This window comes from Syngnathoides biaculeatus, chromosome 9 (assembly GCF_019802595.1).
Source record: "Syngnathoides biaculeatus isolate LvHL_M chromosome 9, ASM1980259v1, whole genome shotgun sequence".
Lineage (NCBI taxonomy): Eukaryota > Metazoa > Chordata > Actinopteri > Syngnathiformes > Syngnathidae > Syngnathoides > Syngnathoides biaculeatus.
The window spans coordinates 18,781,299-18,805,834 of NC_084648.1; the positions used below are offsets into that span (position 1 = coordinate 18,781,299).

At 42.7% G+C, this 24,536-nt stretch overlaps 1 protein-coding gene across 1 annotated transcript in view; it reads left to right on the top strand.

Annotated features, from left to right (window-relative positions):
• Positions 1 to 279: 279 nt before the first annotated feature.
• LOC133505614 (nuclear factor 1 X-type-like) overlaps positions 280 to 24,536 on the top strand; it is a 213,783-nt gene continuing 189,526 nt past the window's right edge. The window contains exons 1-2 of the mRNA XM_061828813.1: positions 280 to 421; positions 501 to 572. The gene's annotated coding sequence lies outside the window, so the exon portion shown is untranslated. The remainder of the gene's footprint in view (positions 422 to 500; positions 573 to 24,536) is intronic.

Consider the following 24,536-nt stretch of genomic DNA (forward strand, 5'->3'; position numbering starts at 1 on the left):
ATCCTTCTGTAAAATTCTATATTTAAAATGTGCTTTAACAATCGTGGAAAATATGAGGTTATATTGCATTAAATGCTAGTTATAAAATATTTTATTAAAATATTTTTCCACAAGAAAATCAGATGGTAAAACGTCGATGGTTTATCCATCCCCTCCCAAAAATAAGTACGTAAAAAATATCTATCTATCTATATTTTTTTTTCTGCAACTAACACCTGTGGAAGTTTTGATTGGCCGCGAATGACGTCACATTGGTCTGGCGTTGTCCAGCTTCCGGGTTTCTTTTCCCACCAGGTGGCGACGCAAATCAGCACAACGTCGACGAGTTTCTTAGCCCAACTTGAAAGTCGAGCATTTCGGGGGGTCTGCGTGGAAATATGGGCTGTATTTATTCACCGTTCTTAACCACACTAAGGATGAGGTGAGTTTGAAAGTGTCAACACACACACGCACGATACTTATGAAGATGAATATACGTCTCCCCCCCCCCCCCCCTCAAGAATCCAAGCGTAACAGAAGCAAATCAAGTCAGCTGGTGACCACGTCGTCAAAAAGAAACCCGCATTGAACAGGTGGGAATGTTATTTTTCCAAATATGTATATTTTACAATGTACGCTTTTAATAATTGGTAAATGTTGAAAGAAGCGTCTCAATGAGATATTTTAGGCAAATGTCATTTTGACCTTCACGGCCCTTAAGTCTACTCTTTGTTGGCCATTTTACACATGCTGTACATGTTATTATATTTTATATATAATATTTGTGTCCATTCTACGTTGATGGACAGAATGGACAGTACTGTGTACCTATTTCGGCATACTTTACTCTTTTATCCCCAACCCCAAAGTTTGAAGGGAATCTGTTAACAGGACAGTCGACCTGCGATTTTTTTTTTTTCAGATTTAAAAAAAAAAAAAAAAAAAAAAAAAATCGTTGTAGGAAGTTATGGAAATAGGAAAAAAGCTCTTCCTGGGTCAAACTGTCGCCAACGTACAGCTTTTCTTAATTGCATAGGCAATATTTTCACTCATTGGGAGAGGGGGGGGGGGGCGAACTGCCGGACGAACATGACAGGCCGCGATTGCCACGGAACCTGGGTAAGATGTTCAAATGATCCATTTTTTTTTGTAAACGGCAGTCATAAATTTATGCCGGTGAGGCACAATGACAGACAGAACAAAAATATCCTCTTCTATTAGATGGCAGGAAGTACATTCAGTAATTAATCGATCCTTTTTTTTTTTGGTGACATTTACTTTAGTTGGTGTGCAATTGCAAAACTTCTGCCTTGGCTCTAGAAAGGTTGGAAATCGCTGACCTAAACGTAAGTGTATGAAACTAGAAGAGGTTTTGTCGAGTGTTCCGAAACCCACGTGGCAATATCCTTCACTTCAATGATGTCGCGTTCTAATGGTGTGCCGCCTGGGGATCAAAGGTCACGGGCGCGCGGTGTTCATTTTCGGCCTTGCTGCTCACGTGCAGGGATTTCTCTAGATTTTGTGAATCTCTCGATGATATTATGGATCATCAACAACACACGAGGAATTTGTCTCCGGCAGGCGGTGCCGCCCTTGGTCCGACATCCACGTACGTTGTACGTCGCTCCTCCCAGACATGAAAACACGACGTATCATTTCAACCATAACACTAATTTCTGTATTTCATTCCTGTGGTGAATAATTTCCACTGGGGCGGCACGGTGGCTCAGCTGGAAAGTGTTGGCCTCACAGTTCTGAGGTTCCGGGTTCAATCCCGCCTGTGTGGAGTTTGCATGTTCTCCCCGTGCCTACGTGGGTTTCCTCCGGGCACTCCGGTTCCCTCCCGCATCCCCAAAAACATACGACATTAATTGGACACTCAAAATTGCCCCTAGCTGTGATTGTGAGTGCGGCTGTTTGTCTCCGTGTGCCCTGGCGACCAGTTCAGGGTCTCCCCCAGCCTCCTGCTCAGTGATAGTTGGGATAGGCTCCAGCACTCCCGGGCCCCTCGTGAGGATAAGCAGCTATGAAAATGGATTGATGGGTGATAGTTTCCACAGAACAAAACGTGAACCGCTCAGTTTGTGAATATTGAACCGAGAATATAATAATATATAATATCCGTCCGTTTTCTTTGCCGCTTAACCTCACGAGGGTCAGGCTGTCCTTATGATATTTTGATGTTCTCATAAACCTTGTGTGATTTACCGCTAATTTGTACGGTTAAGTCATTTTGCATCTGCGCGTGCGTTTGCATGGATTGTTGCCGTGTGGCAGCAGCAGCAGGCGGCGGCGATGACGATGGCGGCGATATGCGCTTATGACAGGTGTGTTCACATGCCTTGCAGGTGATGCCTCGCATGCTCACTTAGCTAATGAGAGCAATTAAAGTCATTAAGCGCTGGCATGGGGAAAAACAGCCCCCCCCCCCCCCCCCCCCCCACACACACACACACACACTTTGCCCAACCCATCTATTGTGCCCCCCGCCCGCTGACATCAACATAACGCCACGCAGCCTGCGCTGCGACATGCCATCAACGCTTTTGTCTCGCCGACTATTGTGCCGCCGCCGTCGTCCTCGCGCGGGCGCATCGCATTCCGTGACGCTTTTGGAAGAATCACGCAGGCGAAAACGAGCGTCTCGTCACAGCGCTGAGCAGAGGAGACGGCCTGCAGGAGAAAGAGCGCAGTTCGAGAGGGGTGGGGGGTTATGATGCCAGGCCCCAATGGGGGGGGATAATTGTTTTGTTTTTGTTAGGCAAGAAGTGCTGGCGGGGGTTTGAAATGACATGCCGCACATGGTTTTTGGAAAGGGTTTGACGCGAAGGTGGAGTGAGCGGAGGCCGGAACGAGTCTTCATTCAAACGGCAGTAGAGAAAAGTACAAAAGTCGGAATAAATAAAATATGTGCTGTACAGGGGCGGCACGGTGGATCAGCGTTGGCCTCACAGTTCTCACGGGTTAGATCCCGGCCCCGCCTGTGTGGAATTTGTAGGTTCTCCCCGTGCCTGCGTGGCTTTTCTCCGGTCACTCCGGTTTCCTCCCACATCCCAAAAATATGCAAGATTAATTGGACACTCAAAATTGCCCATAGGTGTGATTGTGAGTGTCTCCATGTGCCCTGCGATTGGCTGGCGACCAGTTCAGGGTGTACCCCACCCGCCTCCTGCCCGTTGACAGCCGGGATGGGCTCCAGCACTCCCCGCGACCCTCGTAAGGATAAGTGGCGAAGAAAATGGATGGATGTTCTGTACAGTGTTGTGAAAAACGTTGTCCCCTTCTTTTTTTTGCATTTCCTCATAATGTTCAAGATCAATAAATTTCAATGTCAGACCCAGATAACCCAAGACTTGACGGGGTGTCAAACGGATTTTTGTCACGGGCCAAATTGTAGTTACGGTTTCCCTCAGGGCCGTCATCAAAACCTTTCCTCGCCTCCTCAAAATTTAGGAACTAGATTTGGAATCGCAAATCTCGGATAGTGGGGTTTTTCAACCGTTGTCCGTGATTGGGAACGCAAAAATGCTTAGAATATCTCAACGATATCATTTATGACGTATGACAATTTAAAATTTCGGAACAGATTCTTACAAGAAGGCACGGTGGTTCAGCTGATAAAAGCATTGGCCTCACGGTTCTGTGGACCCGGGCTCGATCCCGGAATCACCTGTGTGCAGTTTGCATGTTGTCTCCCCGTACCTGCGTCGGTTTTCGCACTCCGGTTTCCTCCCACATCCTGAAAACACCCAACATTAATTGGATACTCTAAATTGCCCCAAGGTGTGATTGTGAGTGCGGCTGTTTGTCTCCATGTGCCCTGCGATTGGCTGGCGACCAGTTCAGGGTGTACCCCGCTTCCTGCCCATTGGGCTCCTCGTGAGGATAAGCGGCAAAAGAAAATGGATGGATGGATTCTCACAAGAATCATGGAAGCTGACAGATGATTTTTCTTCATGAGACAAATAAAATCACGCGGCGGCCCGATATGGCCCCCAGGCCTTGAGTTTGACCCCTGTGACCTAAGTTAAACGTACAATGTTGCTTTTATTGGGGGATTTTATTTTTTCAAGCAATTTAATAAAAGAAAACATTTCTGTTTCCAAGTCGTGTTTGGAAAAACCAAAACCTCCGAATCGGTTGAGGCAACAATCAAATTTTTATTTTCTAGATTGAACTGGCATTGATTCTTTCGCATTTAATTCAGCAACACCGGAGCCTTTTGGAGCAGGAGCAGCTTTTCTAACCATTTCGATCGGATTCAGGTCCACACTCTGACTCGCCCGCTCCAAAACCTTCATTTTGTTTATTTTAAGCCGTTTAGATCAGAAATTGACTTGCTGGTGTGTTTTCAAGTCTTAAATGAATGTTTTTGGAATGTGGGACAACCCACGCAAGCGCTGGGAAAACAGATACAGATGTGATTTTTCCCGTTTATAGGCGGAATTCTGTCTTTTTAAATTGCATTGATTAAAAAAAAAATATATATATATATAATATATATATATATATATATATATATATATATATATATATATATATATCAGAATCCACACCCGTTCATATTCCGGTCCGTCTTTTGCAAGCGAGGTGGAAGATTAGATACACGTCAGTTGATTGGTCGAATGTGTTCCTCCTGACCAATGAAAACGCTTGTTGTATACGAGGCGGTTCATGGGGCCATTTTCAAGTGAACGCGATGGCGGTGCTAGAGAGAAAAGACGCCTCTCGGGTGAAAGAAATTGATTATGTCAAAATCAAGTTCCGATGGGATTGGATGGAACGAGAAATCGGCGATACAGTTGGAAAGAAGGAAGTTACCACTCTGTTAAGCGACGTGATTCGCAAAATCGATCGACCACCACAATAACGAGGTGAGAGTTCAGAAGCAATTACCGCAATTTCTCAAGTATAATGCGTCCTGAAGTATAATACGCACCCCCGAAGTTGACCCAAAAAATTGGGAAAACCCTTCTACCAATGTACAATGCGCACCACCAGTTTGCTGTTACTCATATGCTCAAAATATTAGGAATTGTCTGTATTTATATTTTGTGATGTTTGCACTTGTGTTGTGTTTCAAAAACTGTCCAACAATCATTAATAATAATCATTGCGCATGTGCTGATGTATTGGTAATATAATCTCGGGTAATTGTCAGAACTAAAATAAATCCTATCCTAATGTTTTATTAATACTTAAAGTATTTAACACTGTTTGACTTAATCATGTGTAACATGAACTCAAGACTCAAGGGCCGCACTGCCGTTATACTTTCGTATTAAGGTGGGGGCCGCAAAATATTATTCGTTGGGCCGTAAATGGCCCACGGGCTGCAGGTTTGAGACCACTGCTCTATGTGATGACGGCTTTATGGGGGTTGGGGTGAGTGTTGTGCATTTTTTTTTTTTTTTAATGGATTGGAACCTCAGAGGAACTGTTAGGGGGGGAAATAAACTAAAACGTTCAACCCACGTAAGCCTGTAACATATAATGACAAATATCGTATGTTTTTCATAAGTTCACGATGATCCTCCGAGGAAAAATTGATAAATCCCTTCAGTGTTCGGGGATGGAAAAGGCAGCCATATGGAGAACATAAAAAAAAAAAAAAATGCTGCAACCACAATGCAATTCACCCAAGTTAAAAAAATCCATCTTGATCATACATGCACGTCTTGCACACAAAAGCGCCCCCCCCCCCCCCACTGTCAAAATAAACATTCATCGATTATCCTCTCCGTCCATAAATTGTGATAGCGAGAAGGGCTCACATCTGGACATAACTTACACTGCCACATCTGCTCACGTTTATGAAAGCGTATGAAAGTTTGCCTTTATTTCTCGGAATCCGACGGGCGTGCCGCGTCCGGCGGTGCAAAAAACAAAACAAAAAAAAAAACACCTTTTGTGGAGTCGGACGGCCATTTTGGGAGAGAGAACGACTTTGACGTGAACTCTTGTGTTTTCTTCGGGTGTCTGCAAAACATTTGACCATAATGAAGCAGGACATCTTGGCGTTGACTTTTTATTACATTTTGGGGGGAAAAAATAGAGACACGGCATTGGTGACCTTGTTTGCATGCGGCATGACAAAAAAAAAAAGATCACCAAAATGACATCTGAGCACACTTTGGTAGTCTGGCGACTCGCGGCGAGCAGCAAATTACGCGGGTGGGCCCGCGCGTCGCGAATCCGCTCCAGACGCCTGTCACCGCTCGCGGCAAGATAGATGGCGTCGTTACGCAGCCTCCATCAGGCCGTGGCTGATCTGGAATCACCCGTCGTCGGGGGTTGAAGCCCAAATTGACGCCACTCTCGCGCTCCGTTTTATTTATTTTAACATTAATCAACAGGCATAGAAATGTTAATGGACCGCGCTTCGTCAAACGGCCAATTGTCGTCTGCGGTCGTTTTTGTCTTGATGTTACTAGGCAACCTCGAATGGATTGGTAACGGCAACAGACATTGCTAACTCGCTCGGCCGCCCAATAACGCATCATAACGGAACGCTTTAGAATTCGAGTATAGCCACTAAAGGGCAGACGGGGTAGCGGACCCGACCGGAACACCAGATGCTGATGTTTTCCCTTTTCCCCTCCAAATATCGCTTTAGATTATCAGGCGCGAGGGCTTCGCTTTGCGGTGGCAGAGAACCGGCCAGCCAAATTTGTGCACCAAGTCCAAAGTAGCCGTCGTCCTTCACGAACTGACGCTAATGTCGTGGCGCAGACACGATTACACTAAATATCTGGTGGAGAAACATTTCTTGCCCATAAATATGAAACAATACGGAATGGCTGTGACTGGCCTTGCCTCCTTGTGCCGCTTGATGACTTTTTAAAATTGATTTTGTCAGTATGAATTTTGCACTGCGGAACTTTTAAACAGTTTGACCCTCAACAGGATGTTTATACAGTGATGCCTCGTTTCTCGACCGCAATCCGTTCCAGAAAACGGTACGAGAAGGGATTTGTTCGAAAACCGAATCGATGTTTCTCATCACAATGAATGGAAAAAGAAATAATCCGTTCCAAGACTAAAAAATGTCTTTTTAAAGTATTATTTTAGCTTTTCCTGATAATAAAGTGCATAGTAGAAATGCATGTATAGTTCAAATACTTAATTTAATAAAATAATTTAAGAAATAGGTTTATTTTTTTACTTCAAATACTTAAAATAAAACTTAATATTTCACGCAGCTCCACGCGTTTAACATCCAGTGGAAGACCTCGGAAAATGAAGTGGACACTTTTTGTGAAAGACTTCAAATTAATTAAATAAAATATATATATATTTTGCATTTGTGCGTGTCATTGAGTCCTGCTTTGAGGGCACCAAAAACTTGCGGCGTCTTCAACACGCTCTAGGTGGCTTTATCTTCTACCGGCAATTGAGGTCGATTCTTCTTCTGCCCACAATTGAGGTAGATTCTTCTTCTATGCAGGCTTCTTGTACACATTGGAGGTGTGTACGCATGCCCAATCCCGAGTGGCATGAACGGAATGGCCATATATATATATAATATATATATATATATATATAGAGACAGATACAGGAGATATATTATATGTGTATGATATATATAGATATATATTATATATTAGATATATACATAATACATATATATATAGATATATGTGTATATATATATATATATATATATTATATATATATATATATCTCCGTCATATCCATATCTATATATTGTCCTCCACTATATATACATCTATCTCTGTGTATATACATATATATACATATCTATAGTGTATATACCATCTATATACATCTAATCTCTGTGTATACCTCCATTATATATATCTATATTCGATCTCTCTTATCTCCAGTCTCTCTCTCGATGTATATACATATATACAGATATATATATGTATTAATATACTCCCTATACATCTCATATAATAATGTATAGACATGTATACAGATATATCTATATGTATTATACACATAATCTACATATAGAGAGATAGCGATGGAGAGACATGTATATCCATATAATCATATATATGTCGTATTTTATGTATATACATGTATATACATAGCATAATTACATATATATTGTATAGACCTATATAGACATATATATATGTATATACATATATATCCAAGATAGATGTATATCCATATATATACATATAATGGTATATACATATATATACATATATATATGTATATACATATATATACATATATATATGTATGTCTAAACATATATCTACCTATATATCTATATATATGTATAGACATGATATACATGATATAATATATGTATGTATCTACCTATATCTACATATATCTATATCTATATGTATATACATGTAGATACATATATTATATATATAGTATATGTAATGTATATACATGTATATACATCATATATATAACATATATATTGTATAGAATATATTACATATATAGATGTATATACATTATATACATATATATCTGTATATACATATATTACTATAGTATATGTATATACATATCTATACCTATTATATGTTATACATATATATACCTATATATTGTATTTATATCCATCTATATATTATAGTAGTTTATATCCATCTATATACATTCTCTCTTATCTTATGTATATATCATCTATTCATCTATTTATTTCCCTCCAATCTATAATCTCTTTATTTATCATCCCTCTATCTCCCTCTCTCTCTCTTCTCTTTCTATCTCCTCCCTCTCTCTCTCTGTTTCTTTCCTCTCTCTCTTTCTATCTCTCCCTATCTCTCCTCTGTACTGTCTACCCTCTCTCTCCTCTGTATGTCTCTCCTCTCTCTCCATCTCTCCTCTGTCTGTCCTTCCCTCTCTCTATCTGTCCTTTCTATCCCTTCTCTCCCTCTCTCTCATGTCTGTCTCTTCCCTCATCTCCCTCTCCCCTCTGTCTGTCTCCTCCCTCTCTCGTCCCTCTCTATATATGTAGTGTATAATCATATATAATAACATATACATATATGTATGTATATACATATCTATACATATAAGATATATGTATGTATATACATATATATACATATACATATATGTAAATGTATAACTATATATACCTATACATATAATGTATTAATACATCTATATCCATATCCATATATGTATGTATATACATATATATACATATACATATATGTATGTATATCCATATATAATACATATACCATATATGTTCTGTATATACATATATATACTCTACATATATGTATGTATATCCATAATAAACAGATACATATATGTATTTAATACATATTATACATATCATATATTTTATGTATATACATATATAACATATACATCTATGTATGTATATACATATATATACATATACATTATTGTCTGTATAAATCATATATATTACATATACCTATATGTAAAATTTCTCACATCTATATACCTAATCTCTATATTTATGTCTATACATAGATATCCCTCTCCATTCTAGTGTATGTCTCTCCATAATCTTAGTACCATATTACATCTCCGTTATGTATACTACCTATCTCTAACCTCTCCCTCTATTTCTTTCTCTGTCCCTCTATAACATATACCTATATGTTATTTAACTCTGACCGCTCTCTACATATACATATATGTATGTATATACATATATTACATATAACCATATATTATGTTATATCCTATTATATATATATATGGTCTGTATACATATATATATATAATATATGTATGTAGTCTATATATGTATGTAATATATGTCCATTTTATATATATATGTACTATTTCTGTCATCTCTATGTATGTTATACTTTATTTATTTATCTATATGTCTGTATATTCATTTATGTATCATATCGTTTATGTTCTCTCTTTGTTTATGTAATCTATATGTTTTTTGTCTCTCTATCTTTTTGTCTATTCTCTCTTTTTTTCTATCTATATTGTTTGTATGCTATCTTATTTTTTTTCTATCTCTCTCTTGTTTCTCATCTCTCTCTTTTGTAAGGTGTCTCTCTCTTATCTTTTTTTTCTCTCTCTGTCGTTTTTTTCTCTCTCTCTCTTTTTTTCTCTTTTTCTCTCTATCTCTTTTTTTATCTTTTTCTCTCTCTGCTCTTTTTTTTCTCTTGGTTTCTCTCGTCTCTCGTTGTCGTCCTCTTTTTTTCTCTCTCTCTCTTTCTCTCTTTTTTTGCCTCTCTCTTTTTTTTCTCTCTCCATTTTTTTCTCTTCTCTTTTTTTTCTCCTCTCTTTTTTTCTTGCTCTTATTTTTATCTTTTATGCTCTTTCCTCGTTTTTTCTCGTTTCTCTCTTTCGTCTCGTTTTTCTCTGGGTTCTTTTTCTCTCTTTTTTCTTTTTTTCTTTTCTCGCTTTGTTTCGTTTTTTTTTCTTTCTCTCTGTGTCGTTGTCCTGTCCTCTATGTGTCTCTGTGTCTGTCTCTCTGTGTCTCTGTGTCTGTCTGGCGTCTCTGTCTCTCTGTGTCTCTCTGTCTCTCTCTGTCTGTGTCTCTGTTCGCTCTCCTGTACTCTGTCTGTGTCTCATGTCTCTCTCTGTCTCTCTCTGTCTCTTGTTCTCTCCTGTCTGTCTCTCTCTGTCTCATCCTTTTGTCTCTCTGTCTCTCTTTTCTCTCTCTCTCTTTTCTCTGTGTCCTCTCTTTCGCTCCTGGTTTCTCCTCTCTCTGTCTCTTTTTCTCTCTTTTCTCTCTAGTTCTCTCTCTCTCCTGTCTCTCTGTTTCTCTCTGTCTCGCTGTGTCTCTCTCTCCTCTGTCTCTCGGTGTCTCTCTGATATTGATGTGTCTCATCTCTCTGTCTCTCTGTGTCCTGTCTGTCTCTCTCTGTCTCTTCTCTCTGTTCTCGCCTGTGGTCTCTATCTTCTATCTCTGCTTTGTCTCTGTCCTCCCTGTCTCTCTGTTCTCTGTCTCTCTCTGTCTCTCCTGATTCTCTCTCTCTCTCTCTCTCCTTTTCCTCTCTCTCTCTCGTCCTATCCTGTGTCTCTCTCTCTCTCTGTCTCTCTGTGTCTCTCTCTCTCTCTGTCTCTCTGTGTCCTCTCTCTCTCCTCTCTCTCTCTCTTCTCTCTCTCTCTGTCTCTCTCTCTCTCTCTCTCTGTCTGTCTCTGTCTCTCTTTCTCTCTCTGTCTGTCTCTGTGTCTCTCTCCTCTGTCTTCTTTCTCTCTCTCTGTCTCTCTGTTCTTTCTCTCTCCTCTGTCTCTCGGTGTCTTTCTCTCTCTCTGTTCTCTCTGTCTCTCTCTCTCCTCTGTCTCTCTGTGTCTGTCTCTCTTCTCCTCTGTGCTCTGTCTCTCTCTCTCTCTGTCTCTCTGTGTCTGTCTCATCTTCTCTCTTTGTCTGTCTCTCTCTCTCTGTCTCCTCTGTGTGCGTCTGTCTCTCTCTCTCCCTCTGTGTCTGTCTGTCTCTCTCTCTGTCTCTCTGTGTCCTGTCTCTCTCTCTGTCTCTCTGTCTCTCTCTGTCCTCTGTCTTCTCTGTCTCTCTCTCTGTCTCTCTGTCTCTCTGTCTCTGTCTCTTCTCTGTCTCTGTCTCTGTCTCTCTCTCTCTCCTTTCTGTCTCTCTCTCTGTCTCTCTCTCTGTCTCTGTCGTCTCTGTCTCTCTTCTGTTCTGTCCTCTGTCTGTCTCTCTGTCTCTCTGTCTCTCTCTCTGTCCTCTGTCTGTCTCTTGTCTCTGTCTCTGTCTCCTGTCTGTCTCTCTCTATGTCTCTCTCTCTGTCTCTCTCTCTGTCTCTCTCTCTCTGTCTCTCTGTCTGTCTCTCTCGCTGTTCTCTGTCTGTCTCTCTCTCTCTCTCTGTTTCTCTCTCTCTCTGTCTCTCTTGTCCTCTCTCTGTCTCTCTGTCTCTCTCTCTCTCCTCTCTGTCTCTCTGTTGTACTCTCTCTCTGTCTCTCTGTCGTTCCTCTCTCTCATCTGTTCTGTCTCTTCTCTCTTCCTGTCCTCTCTGTCTCTCTGTCTTTCCTGCTCTCTGTCTCTCTTTCTCTTCTGTCTGTCCTCTCTCTCTCTTCTCTCTTTCTCTCTCTCTATTCTCTTTCTGTCTCTGTCTCTCTGTTCTGTCTCTGTCTGTCTCCTCTTTCTCTCTTTCTCTCTCTCTCTCTCTCTTATCTCTTTCCTGTCTCTCTCTCTTCTCTGTCTGATCTCTCCTTTCTCTCCTGTCTCTCTCTCTGTCTCTCTCTCCTGTCTCTCTGTCTCTCTCTCTGTCTCTCTCTCTCTGTCTCTCTGTCTGTCTCTCTGTCTGTCTCTCCTGTCTCCTGTCTCTGTTCTCTCTCTCTCTCTCGTTGTCTTCTGTCTCTCTCGGTGTTCTCTCTGTGTCTTCTCTGTCTCTTCTCTCTCTCTCTTGTCTCTCTCTATCTCTCTCTCTGTGTCTCTCTCTGTCATCTCTCTCTCTTGTCTCTCTCTCTCTCTCTCTTCTCTGTCTCTCTCTCTCTCTTCCCTCTGTCTCTCTCTCTCTCTCTCTCTGTCTCTCTCTCTCTCTCTGTGTGTTTCTCTCTCTCTCTCTCGTCTGTCTCTCTCTTCTCTCTGTTCTGTCTCTGTCTCTCTCTCTCTCTTTGTGTCTTCTCTCTCATCTCTCTCTCTCTTCTCTCTCATCTCTCTCTCTCTGTTTGTTGTCTCTCCTCTCTCTCTCCTCTCTCTCTGTGTTTCCTCTCTCTCTCTCTCTCTCTCTGTTTGTCTTCTCTCTCTCCTCCTCCTCTCTCTGTTCTGTCTTCTCTACGCTTCCTCTCTCTCTGTCTGTCTCCTCTCTTCTCCTCTTCTCTGTTGTTCTCTCTCCTCTCTCTCCTCTGTCTGTCTCTCTCTTCTCCTCTCTCATGTGTGTGTCTCTCCTCTCTCTATCTCTCTCCTGTTTTGTCTCCTCCTCTCTCTCTCTCCCCTCTTGTCTGGTCTCTCTCTTCTCATTCTCCTTATCTTTGTGTTGTCTCTCCTCTCTCTCTCTCTCTCTCTCTTTCTCTCTTCTCTCCTCTCTCTCTCTCTCTGTGTGTCTCTCTCTCTCTCTCTCTCTCTCTCTTGTGTCTCTCTCTCTCTCTCTGTGTGGTCTCTACTCTCCTCTATCGTCTCTCTCTGTCTGTCTCTCTCTCTCTCTCTCCTCTCTCTCTGTCCTGTCTCTCTCTCTCTCTCTCTCTCTCTGTCTTCTGTCTCTCTCTCTCTCTTCTCTCTCTCTCTCTCTGTGCTCTGTTCTCACTGTCTCATCTCTCTTTTCTGTGTCTCTTCTCTCTCCTCTGTCTTGTGATCTCCTCTGTTCTCCTCTCTCTTTCCCCCCCCCCCCCCTGTTCCTCTCTGTCTCTCTCATCTGATCTGTCTCTCTTTTTTTCTCTCTTTCTCTACTCTTTGTCTCTCTCTCTCTACTCTGTGTCTCTCTCTTCTCTCTCTACTCTCTCTGTGTCTCTCTGTCTCTCTATGTGTCTCTCTCTCTCTCTCGCTTGAACCGGAACTTTCTCTCTCTCTCTCTCTCTCTTTTTTGTCTCTCTCTCTTTTTCTGCGTATTTCTAGCCTCTCTCTCTCATCTCATTTTTCCTCTCTCTCTTCTCATCTGTTTTCTCTCTCTCTCTCATTTTTCTCTTTTTCTCTCTCTCTGTGTCTCTGCTGTCTCTCTCTCTGTGTTCTCCTCCTGTCCTCTGTGTCCTCTCTCTCTCTGTTGTCTCTCTCTCCTTGTCTCTCTGTCTCTGTTTCTCTCTCTCCTCTTTTCTCTTTGTCTCTGTCATTGTGTCTCTACTGGTCTGTTATCTCTCTCTGTGTCTCCTGTGGTCTCTCTTTGTCGTGTCTCTCTCTGTGTCCTCTGTGTCTCTCTTTGTCTCCTCTCTCTATCTGTGTCTCTCTGTGTCTCTCTCTCTCTCTGTGTCTCTCTCTGTGTCTCTCCTGTGTCTCTGTGTCTCTCTGTGTCTCTCTCTCTTCTTTGTCTTCTCTCTATCTCTCTCTCTGTGTGTCCTCTCTGTGTCTAGGTGTCTCTCTGTTTTCCTGTCTCTCTCTGTGGGTCTGTCTCTCTCTCTCTGTGTCTGCATGTGTCTCTCTTTCTGTCTCTCTTCATCTCCTTGTCCTCTACTGTGGCTCTTTTCATTCTCTCCTCTGTTGTCTCTGTCTTCTCTCTTTTCTCCTCTCTTCGTCTCTCACCCCCCCTTCCTGTCTCATCTCTCTTTCTCGTCGCTCTGTCTCTGTCTGTCTGTCCTCTCTGTTCTCTTTCCTGTTCTCTGTCTCGCTATTCTCTTTCTCTCTTTCTCCTCCTGTCTACTCCCTGTCTCATCTCTCCTCTTTCTCTCCTCTGTCTCTCTCTCTGTCTCTTTCTTTCTTTCTCTCCTGTTCCTCCTTTCTGTCTGTTCTCTCTTTCTGCTGTCTCTCTTTCTCTCTTTCTATTCTCTGTCTCTTTCTCTTTCTCTTTCTCTTTCTCCTTTCTCTTTCTCTTCTCCCAAGCAATTATCTCTCTGTTCGTCTGTCTCCGTATTTTTCTGCTCTACTCACTTTCCCTCTCTTTTTCTCTCGCTCATCTTTTCTCTCTCTTTCTCTCTCTTTCCTCTCTCTCTTTCTCTCTCTTACTCTCTCTTTCCTCTCTTCTCTACTCTTATTCTCTCTCTCTTTCTCTCTCCTTTCTCGCTGTATCTTTCTCTCACTTTCTTTCTCTCTTTCTCTTTCTTTCTCTCTCTCATCTTGTCTTCTTTCCTCTCATCTACGGTTTCTCTCTTTCAGGTTTCTCATCTTCATCTCTCTCTCATTTTCTCGTCGTTTCTTTCTCTCTTTCTTTCTCTCTTTCGTGCGACGATCGTCGTCTTTCTCGTCTCTGTGGCTTTCTTCTCTTTTTCCTCTTTTGCCGTCTCTTTCCTTTTCTCCTTTCCTCCCATCTTTGCTTCTCCCTCTCTTTCTTTCTTAAAAAGAAATTCTCTAGTCTTTCTCTCTTTCTTTCATCTGTCGTTGTCCCTATTCCTTTCTTTCTTTCTTTTTCGTCTTGTCTTTCTCATCTTTCTTTCTTGTCTTTCTATCCTTTTCTGTTTTTCTTATTCTCGTCTGTCTTTCAGGTAATGGCGTCATCTCGTCTTTCTCATGCTTCTTCTTCTCTCTCTCTCTCTTCTTTGCTCTACTGGCTCTTTGTTTTCGTTTCTCATTCTTTCTTCGTTTCTCTTCATCGTCTGTGGTGTCTCTTCTCTCTCTCTCATCTCTCTCTCTGTGTCCTCACTGTCTCTCTGTACTCCTCTTCTCTGTGTCTTGTTCTCTCCTGTTCTCTCTGTCTCTCTCCTTTCTCTGGTTCTCTGTCTCTCTGTTCTCTCTTCTCTCTCTTTCTCTTTCTCTCTTTACTTCTCTCCTCTCTCTTTCTCTTTTCTCTGTCTCTCTTCTCTCTCTCCGTCTCTGTCCTCTCTCTTCTCTCTCTCTCGCCGTCTCTGTCTCTCTGTCCTCTCTCTCTCTCTCCGTCTCTGTCTCTCTGTCTCTCTTCTCTCTCCGTCTCTGTCTCTCCTGTCTCTTATCTCAGTCTCCGTCTCTTCTCTCTGTCTCTCTCTCTCTCCGTCCGTTCTCCTGTCTCTTTTCTCATCCTCTCTCTCTTCCTCCGTCTCTGTCTCTCTATTCCTCTCTGTCTTCTTTCTTTTTTTTACCCCCTATCCCTTTTCCCCCCTTTTTGTGTTCCGTTTCCCCCCTTGTAGCCACTGGTGACAAAAAGAAAAAAAAGCGCATAATTACATAGACTGCGGTTTAAAAGTAGTCCGGAAAATATGGTAAATCATGAAATATTTCAACTGAACCAGCTTTCTCTATGGTTAGGGTTTTGACATACAGTGATCCCTCGGTTCTCGACCACAATCTGTTCCAGAAAACGGTTCGAGAAGTGACTTGTTCGAAAACCTAATCGATGTTTCCCATTACAATCAATAGAAAAAGAAATAATGTGTTCCAAACCTAAAAGATTTGGCTTTTTAAAGCATTTTTTTTTTAGCTTTTCGTAATAATAAACTGCACGGTAGAAATGTATGTATAGTTTAAATCCCTTGCATAATAAAATAATTTAAGAAATATATTTATTTTTTGCTTAGAATTTATGCTTTAGTAGTAGAGTACGTTTGACTGGGAGTGCATTGCCGTTTCTGTAGCAACTCGGCCTCCGGTCTTGTAAAGTTATTTTATTGACAAAAGTGCAGAATAACTTTAAACAAGCAACTTGCCTTCTTTGGAACCATGATTGCGGGTTCATACGGTCGTCCTCCATAAGAAGAAAAACAACAGTCACTACCGGGACACGTCTGTGTGCAGAGGCTGCGTTATACACAAGAACACAAGTGCGCTGGTTGCGCGTTCCGTTTTTCTGGGGGGGCCGAGGGGGGGCATTCGAATAGACAACAAAAGGCGTTGTAGGTGTGTCAGCTGATAGCGCGTGGCATTATGTTATTTCCGGGCTTTTTCTACGGCATGGGAATTGACAACAAAGTGCGTCGTGGGTCCGCTGGCTATTTCGGGGTTTTGTCGTGGGCGTTCGAGTACCAATTTTCGTTCGAAAACAGAAGCAAAAAAAATCTCGAAATTTTCGTTCGAAAACCGATCTGTTCGAAAACGGGGACGTTCGAGAACCGAGGCTTTCCTGTATTTATCTTCAATGGGGACAGCATATTTTCAATTATGAAGAAATTGCAAATTAAAATGGCCAATCCAGCTATTGAAGAGCAGTGATATAATAGCAAAACTAAAGTGGAGGTAAAGTATCAACTCCTCTACGTTGACTCATTTTAGCGGTGTTCTTTTTGGAATTATTTCCTGCTGTGGGTTGTTTATCTGTCAACCAGACAGGTGAAATATTTTGTTTGGCACAAGTGATTGTTTTGTATAAATTCTGCCTAGCAACAAGAGGTTTTGCGATTGTGCGGGGGGGGGGGAACATCCGGGCAGCTGGTTGTGATCTAAAATTTTTTTGTATTTCATCATCCGGACGATACGTCGGCCGCCGGGTTTGATGTCGTCTTGGAGGACGGGAATAAATATGAGCACATCCGACAGTCAGGGAGAGGAATGTAGTTGCATCTAAATTCACGGGGCGAGCGCTCATCCTCAGCGTGGTCCGAGGAAGAGGAGCGTGCCAGCGTGTGTAAAAGAGGAAGATTGAGAGGAGAGGGCAGCGATGCTGCGGCGTCGAAACCAGATAGGCTGAATGAGAGAGTCTGTGTGTTTGCAGGGTACGGGGGAGGGGGGGGGGGGGGTGCAGGTGGCACCGAGCTGGCGCGGGCCCGGCCCGACTGTCCCCCGGCTGCGCCAGCCTCCATCTGTCATCGGCGGGAACATCTGCAGCCCAAGGTGCCCTTGTCGCCCGGCGTTAGAGTAACGAGTTTGGCGTTTCCATTAGTCGGCCGCCGTCGCCGGCTACGGCCTCGGCCAAGAGCGTGGCATTTTTCGGGGTGCGCGAGCTCGTGTGTGTGTGGATACCAGGCCGAAGATGAGAGCGCAAGCTGGAGATTTGTTTGTGTGTGTGTGTGGTGTGTGTGTGTGTGTGTGTGTGTGCCAGAACAACATGGCAGCGCGACACGTTGACCCAGCTGGGATGAGCCGGCATGTCGAGTCATGTCCCCCCCTGATGAGAGCTGGTGCCCAGTGCGCTCATGCCACTGCCAGCCCGTCCCCCCCCCCCACCCTCACCCCGCATCCTCACATCTTCCCATGCCCCATCTGTCCCCCCCCCCTCCTCCCTCTCCGCCCTCTCTCGTCCCTCGCTCACCTCTCTGCCATCCCTCCTTTCCTCCCCCCGTGCTCCTCACACTCTCTCCTCCGCATCTGAGCCATTCTCACTTTTTATTTTATCTTCCTGTTCCGACAAAACAGATGGTACTTTTTTTCCCGCTCCTTTTCATCCCCATCTCTGTGCAACACCCCCCCACCCCACCCCACCCCACCCCACCCCACCCAACCCCCAAATCTCCCTCTTCCAAACCTCCGTCCCTCCTTCTTCCGCCTCGCCCCTTGTTTCTCCACAGTCGCTCCACTTCAACTAATCGCTCGGGCTTTCGAAACTTGGAATTAATTTTGTGCGTTAATTTTGGGGATTTGTGCATGAAGGGTTAATGAGTAAAAAAAAAAAAAATAGTGGCATCTAAACAAAAGAAATCAACAGCATTAGTGACAGAAGAATAATATATATGGAAATTAAAAATCAAAATGAAAACATGTTAAAGATGACGCTTCCCCAAAAATCTTAATTTTACAGTAAAACATCTTTTGAAAAAATGGGATCAAAAATCCCATTGAATTGATTTAGATAAGGCAATTCTTACATACTGCAAGTGTGAACTTTCACGTAAATTTGATTGGGATAATTACGAGTCGATTGATAAAGTATGATTTTTAATAGGATGGGAGAATTTCGCCTTTTGTCAGGTCTTGTTTTGACAAAAATGGACAAAATGTTTCCTGGAGAAAGATTTTTATTGGACACGTCTGCATGGGTGAAGCTCAGCTTATCACTCATTTAATTTTCGATTATATTAAAATCTATTTTCGATGGCCGAAATACTCAAGAAATGTTTTCATATCGCGGTTGCTTAGTTTTCCACAGCAGCCATTGTGATTTATTGCTTGAAAACACCGATCAATGAACGATATGATCAACAAACAATCAGTTCATTAATCATCCTCATCCCTTAGCCACAGTAATGGTGGAGTCACAGGGTATTTTTTTTTTGTTTTTTTTTATGACATTTTCACATTTTATGTAACCTTTATTAAACTTCAGCCAATTGAGGAGCGTCTAAAATGGCGCCAGGGCAAAGCGACAGCCAGAGATGGAACAGACGGCGTCCGTGCATGTGTAGTAAATTCAAAATGAAGTCAGCATCCATTGCTGGAATCGGCATTTGTCTTTCTGCCGATGATGTCATGGAAAGCTGGAATCCGTCCCAGGTGACTTTTGGGCGAGAGGCGGGGCCACACCCCGTACGTCTTTCGAGTCGATCACAGGCCACACCTTGACACGAATGAGCAATTGAGAGTCTATAACCTCGTGCTTGTTCTTGGAACGTGGGAGGCAACCGGAATACCCGGAGAAAACCCACCATAGCGTGGGGACGGCATTCAAACGCCACTCAATAAGAACCTGGACCAGGACTTTCGACTACGAGGCAGATGTGCTACCCGGGTCCACCGGAGCTCACGTTGTCAAATTGTCGCGACCGTCGGCTCATCCAATCATGCAAATCCAGATCTCGACACACAACACGGCATGTACTACTGCGTTACTAGTAACCTCAGTAACCTCAGTACACGATTGTAATGTAGTGCATCAACAGCCCCTCGCCGGTCGCAGGCAGGCGCTACGCTCGGTTTTTCACTCCGTGACGTGGAGGTCGGCACTTCTGCCTCACAGTTGAGACGTGCCTCCTGCTGCCGGGTTTGCATGATCTCCCCGTGTTTGTCACGTGTCGGTTTCCCCCAGGCACGCGTTAAAAGTAATCAGCGGATCTTAAGCTCCGCCCCCTTAGCCATGCTCCACAAGCTTCCAAAATGGCGACTGAACAGAACATCTTTGAAGTCGATTCTCGATCGCATATTCCGGATATTGGTGTGTGTTTTTTTTTTTGCCATATGCGCCAGACTTGTCCAAGAGAGTTCTAGAAAGAGGTCTCTACTATTTCACGCAACATTATGTACACGGAATTAAGGTTTTGGACGGAGCGGGACGCATTGTCAGAGTTAAATGTTGGCAATCGATACAAAAAAAAAAATCGACGGCTCACAAACTTCATATTGAAATCCAACTGGATAGAATAGTGGAATCGTACTGTGCATGTAAAGCAGGGTGAGTACTTTTTACTTGGAAAAATCACGAGTAGTAATATCATTGTAGTCTTTTTAAGTGAGTGGGTGTATTCATTTGACTTGGCTCGTAATGGAACCCAGTGCTCTGTCTTAAAAGTCTGATGAGATACAAATCTGCAAATAGACATTTCTCTTGCATGCAATGTATAAAACATTGTTAATAATCCAATCAAACTCTGAGAAGATACTTCTCCCTCACTTACTTTCGAACTTACAGCCTCGTGTTTGTTGATATTGTCCACATTTAGTTGTACGTGCGCTCTTCCGCGAGCCTTAATCCATCGTAGACACTTGGTCAACTGCGTTTTAGGCTTTGGAAAATGAATCAACCGGGGAGGATGTCTAGCATCAGAATTGCACGTTCCCCGTGCGCATCTTGAGGACCATTTTCTTCGTAACATGAACTTTTCTAAGCGCACGCTACTGGCCACCAACATTGCTCGTGGGACAATACGGCGAGCGGGGCGTGTCAAGACAGGGGTTAAGACAATGCGGCGATCTGATTGGCTATTATCGTACGAGTGATTGACAGGTCGGAAAGGTCCCTTGTCTGTTGGTCTGTCGTCCGATGTCTGCCGCGAAAGGCCCCGGCTCACCTCCGACCCGAAAAAAATTTGATGGATGGCTGCCTTAATATGCGATTAAGACCGTCAGTCATCATTGATCTGCAACAACAACAAAAAAGTGATTCAAATGACTGTGAGTGGAAGCAATTAAGAAATGAATATTAAATATTCAAAACAAAGCCGTTTATCCGAGATATACACGGGATATTGTTTCCGCGACTTTTGATTCATCCTTGATGTTCTCGACAGGGCTCCGCTCTCGGCGACGTGACTGCTGTTTGTGTTTGCAAACACATGGTGGCTCTAACGAGCAGCAATCTGTCTGCACATTAATGAAGCAGAGCCTTGGCTGCAATTGTGTCAATTACCCACAGAATACTAATCAGAGCGGCACCCAATGAGACAAGATGGATTATTCCTTTCATTTGCGCTCTCGCTGCCTCATGAATCGGTTTACAGAAATTAGACGCCACTTCACGATTTTTTTTGTTTGTTTTTGTTTTGACACATAACCTTCTTTTAGCCAAGAAGAATCTTTAAAAAAAATGCAAATGCAATTTTTTTTTTCACTTTTGTGTTGATTCACTTTGAAAACAAGTGATTTTTTTTTTTTTAAAATAACTTTCTCCACTCTTGGCATCTCGCTCGTGGCCCTATCAACGCGTCAAAAAAAAAAAAAAAAAGTGTCGCTCAGAGCGAGCGACAACTGCTAATCAATAAGATTTCTCCAACCTCTTCTCCCCCCCCAGAGGCCCACGGCATTCAAGACGAGCCAAGACGAGCTTGGCATTGTAGAGCACGCCTTAAAAAGAAACACCTGCGAGGTGGAAGACTTAAAAAAAAAAAAAAAAAAAGTTGAGAGAGGGAGAGAAAAATCCTGCTTTTCGCAGCTCTTAAAAATGTTGGCAAATGTTCCATGGCTTTTTCTGGGAACAAAACAGTAAAGAGAAAAAGCTCTCCCATGCAAGTGAAGACAAAAGAGGGACGCTTTTCCATAGAGACGGGAGGTGTCATTACACTTGAGACGCTTGCCAGATTTGGACTTTATCTTATCCTGGTCGCCTCCCCACTCCCGCTATCTATACCATCTTCGTTTATTAGCAAAGCAAATAATGAGTGTTTTTTTTTTTTTTTGTTCAAGGGGGACTGGGGGGTGGGGTGGGGGGAATTTGGGACAGGGAGACAAAGATGTGGTGCGGCGTGGCCAGGGATGGAAGTGGCAAGCGAGGGCGAACGCAAACAGATGGCACTCTTGGCATGCGGCGCGCTCTTAAATCTGTTTCTGCTGTTTTTGCTCATGTGCGCGAGGCTTTAACTCGGCGCTAACCTGTGTCCCCGCCTGACCCGCCGCCCCGACTGCTGTTTGTACTCGTGTACTGCGCCGTGTGTCCGAGCGTGCCCGTCTCGCTGTCCGGCCAGCGAGCTTTGTAAATGGCGCCCGCTAATTGAATAAAGCAGTCTGATTTGATTTGATTTGTCGCACGTTCACAGAGCGTATGATGTCGCTATAGTTATTCACATCGAGCGTTTGCGATGTTGTTCGTGCGTGCCTGGCAATTCGATACAATACGCGGGTGCCCCAAAAGTAGTCGCCGATGTGCCGCACATCCAGTTTTGTTTCAACATTTAAAAAAAGCGAACGAAAAAAGTTACCTCCGTAAAATGTCCATTAACCCATTCAGGGGCACTTTTTTTTTTTTAAATTCATGATTAAATTATATGATAACTTGAGGCAGCCATGTTGGGTCAGGAAATAAAACTCTGTGCTAACTTTGACCGATGAGTTGTCCTCTCCTGTTACCAAATTATGCTTCAGATTAAAACACTTAAATATTTTGATATACGGAAGTATATAATGCGTGAAAATCACAACGTCCCTAAAATGGGACGCTGCCCACGAATGGGTTAACTTGTAAAACGACAAGTGGCAAGGCGACAGACACGGTGGAGCAGCTGGTAAAGCGTTGGCAGTTCACAGTTCTGAGGACCCGGCTCCGATCCCGGCCCCACCTGTGTAGAGTTTGAAGGTCCCCCCCTGCCCGCGTGGGTTTTCTTTGGGTACTCCGGTTTCCTCTCACATCCCATAAACATGAAACATTAATTGCACACTCTAAATTGCCCCTAGGTGTGATTGTGAGTGCAGCTGTTTGTCTCGATGTGCCCTGCGATTGGCTGGCGACCAGTTCAGGGTGTAACCCGAATCCTGCCCGTTGACAGCTGAGATAGGCTCCAGCACTGCCCACGACCATCATGTGGATAAGCGGCAAAAGAAAATGGATTTCTTCAATTATTTCATTATATCGACTGTTTAAACTACACGTGTATTTCTCCTATGCAGTTTATCAGGAAAAGCTAAAAAAAAAAAAAAAAAAAAAAGCTTTGAAAAGCCAATTTTTTTAAGGCTTGGAACGCATTATTTCTTTTTCAATTAATTGTAATGGGAAATATTGATTCGGATTTCGAACACATCACTTCTCGACGGATTGTGGTCGAGAGAAGAGGTCGTACTGTGTCGTACACAGCAGAGGTATCAGGCCAAAACCTCCCTGTTGTCTGTCTCCCTGTGCCCTGCGATTGGCTGGCAACCAGTTCAAGGTGCACCCCGCCTCTTGCCCGTTGACCGCTGGGATAGGCTACAGAACTCCCCTAACCCTTGTGAGGATAAGCGGCAAAAGAAAATGGCGGGATGGATGGATGGATGGATGGATGGATGGATGGATGGATGGACGGACAAGTGCCAATACGATAGGAGCTCGCCAGTTTTGGCGTTGGGTTGATCGCAGCGCCTGGAAGTGTAAAAACGTGTCATCACCTCCTTAATGTCACAAAAATGTTAATCGAAACTGAACAAACTTTTTGATGATACGTGATGGGAAGGCAGCGTAATTTCTCAAATAATGCCCAATTTTACACCGTAATTGTTTTTTTATTTATGTTCCTTTTTTAAAATTGTGCCCATTATGCTCATTTCTCCGTTGTTTGCGCTGACGTTGTTTTGATAGCGACGAGACGCCGTAGGAAAGCTCCCACAGATTGGAACCGAATGGGTGCGCTGCTGCACCCAAAACTCTTGGGATTCAAAACATATTTCCTCACAAACGCCATGGATGGCTCAGAGGATGACGTGCTGTGGGAGCAAAATGGGATGTTCACAGAAGTGAAACAAGTCATCAACGCTGAGTTTAGTTTGACAGTGATGCACCAAAGGTGGCTACGGTGGATTTTTTTTCAGATTGGAGATGAGTCAAATGCTTCTTTGGAAGTCTTGGCCGAGGATGTCATGTAGAGGATAAACTGCACTATGCACAAATATTTAATGCAAAAAAAATGTTTCAGGAAAACGGTGTTAAATATTTTGTTTATTTAAGACTGTCATATGTGTTACCAACAGTATTAATAAAATGTTATGCCGTCATTGAGCATTTATTTTAGTCGGTTGAGGGATTCTGTTCTGACAATTGTAGGGACCAGGACAAGCGTGTCCTGTGGCCTGTCCCGAGATTATATCACAGCTATATCAGCTCATGCAGTATGATTATTATTAGTGATTGTTGTATAGACAGTTTTTGAAAAATAATATAAGTACAAACCTAACAAAATCTAAATACAGATAATTCCTAATATTTTGAGCAAATGGGTAGGAGCAAATTGGTGGTGCGCATTATACATTGGTAGAAGGGTTTTCCTGATTTTTTTTTTTTTTTTTTTTTTTTTTTTTTTTTTTTTTTTAGGTCAACTTTGGGGGTGCGGATTATACTTATGGAATAACAGTATATGGAAGTAAATATGTCCCACCAGGATTTGAATTAAAAATACCTCTGAAAAAAATGTAAAATTCACATTATTTCAAAGTGAACACATTTTCAATAGCTGTATTTCAGTTTAAATTTTCAATGTTAACAAATTCGGATGCATTATACTTGAGAAATAACAGTATATGGAAGTAAATATGTGCCACCAGGATTTGAATTCAAAATCCCACTGAAAAAATGTAAAATTCACATTATTTCAAAGTGATCACATTTTTGATAGCTGTATTTCAGTTTAACTTTTCAGTGTTAACAAATTCGCCATGTAAAATAAAAAAATTACCCTTTAAAATTCAAATGCAATATTTTCAGTCAACCGGCTACAATTCGCTGTCTGAAATTCACCGTCTAAATTCAGTGTTAAGAAGGGAGGGTTACTTCAGGTCAGAACCCAACACCCGGCCAATCCAGTTACAGCTTTCTTAGTATCTGACGTCACGTGAC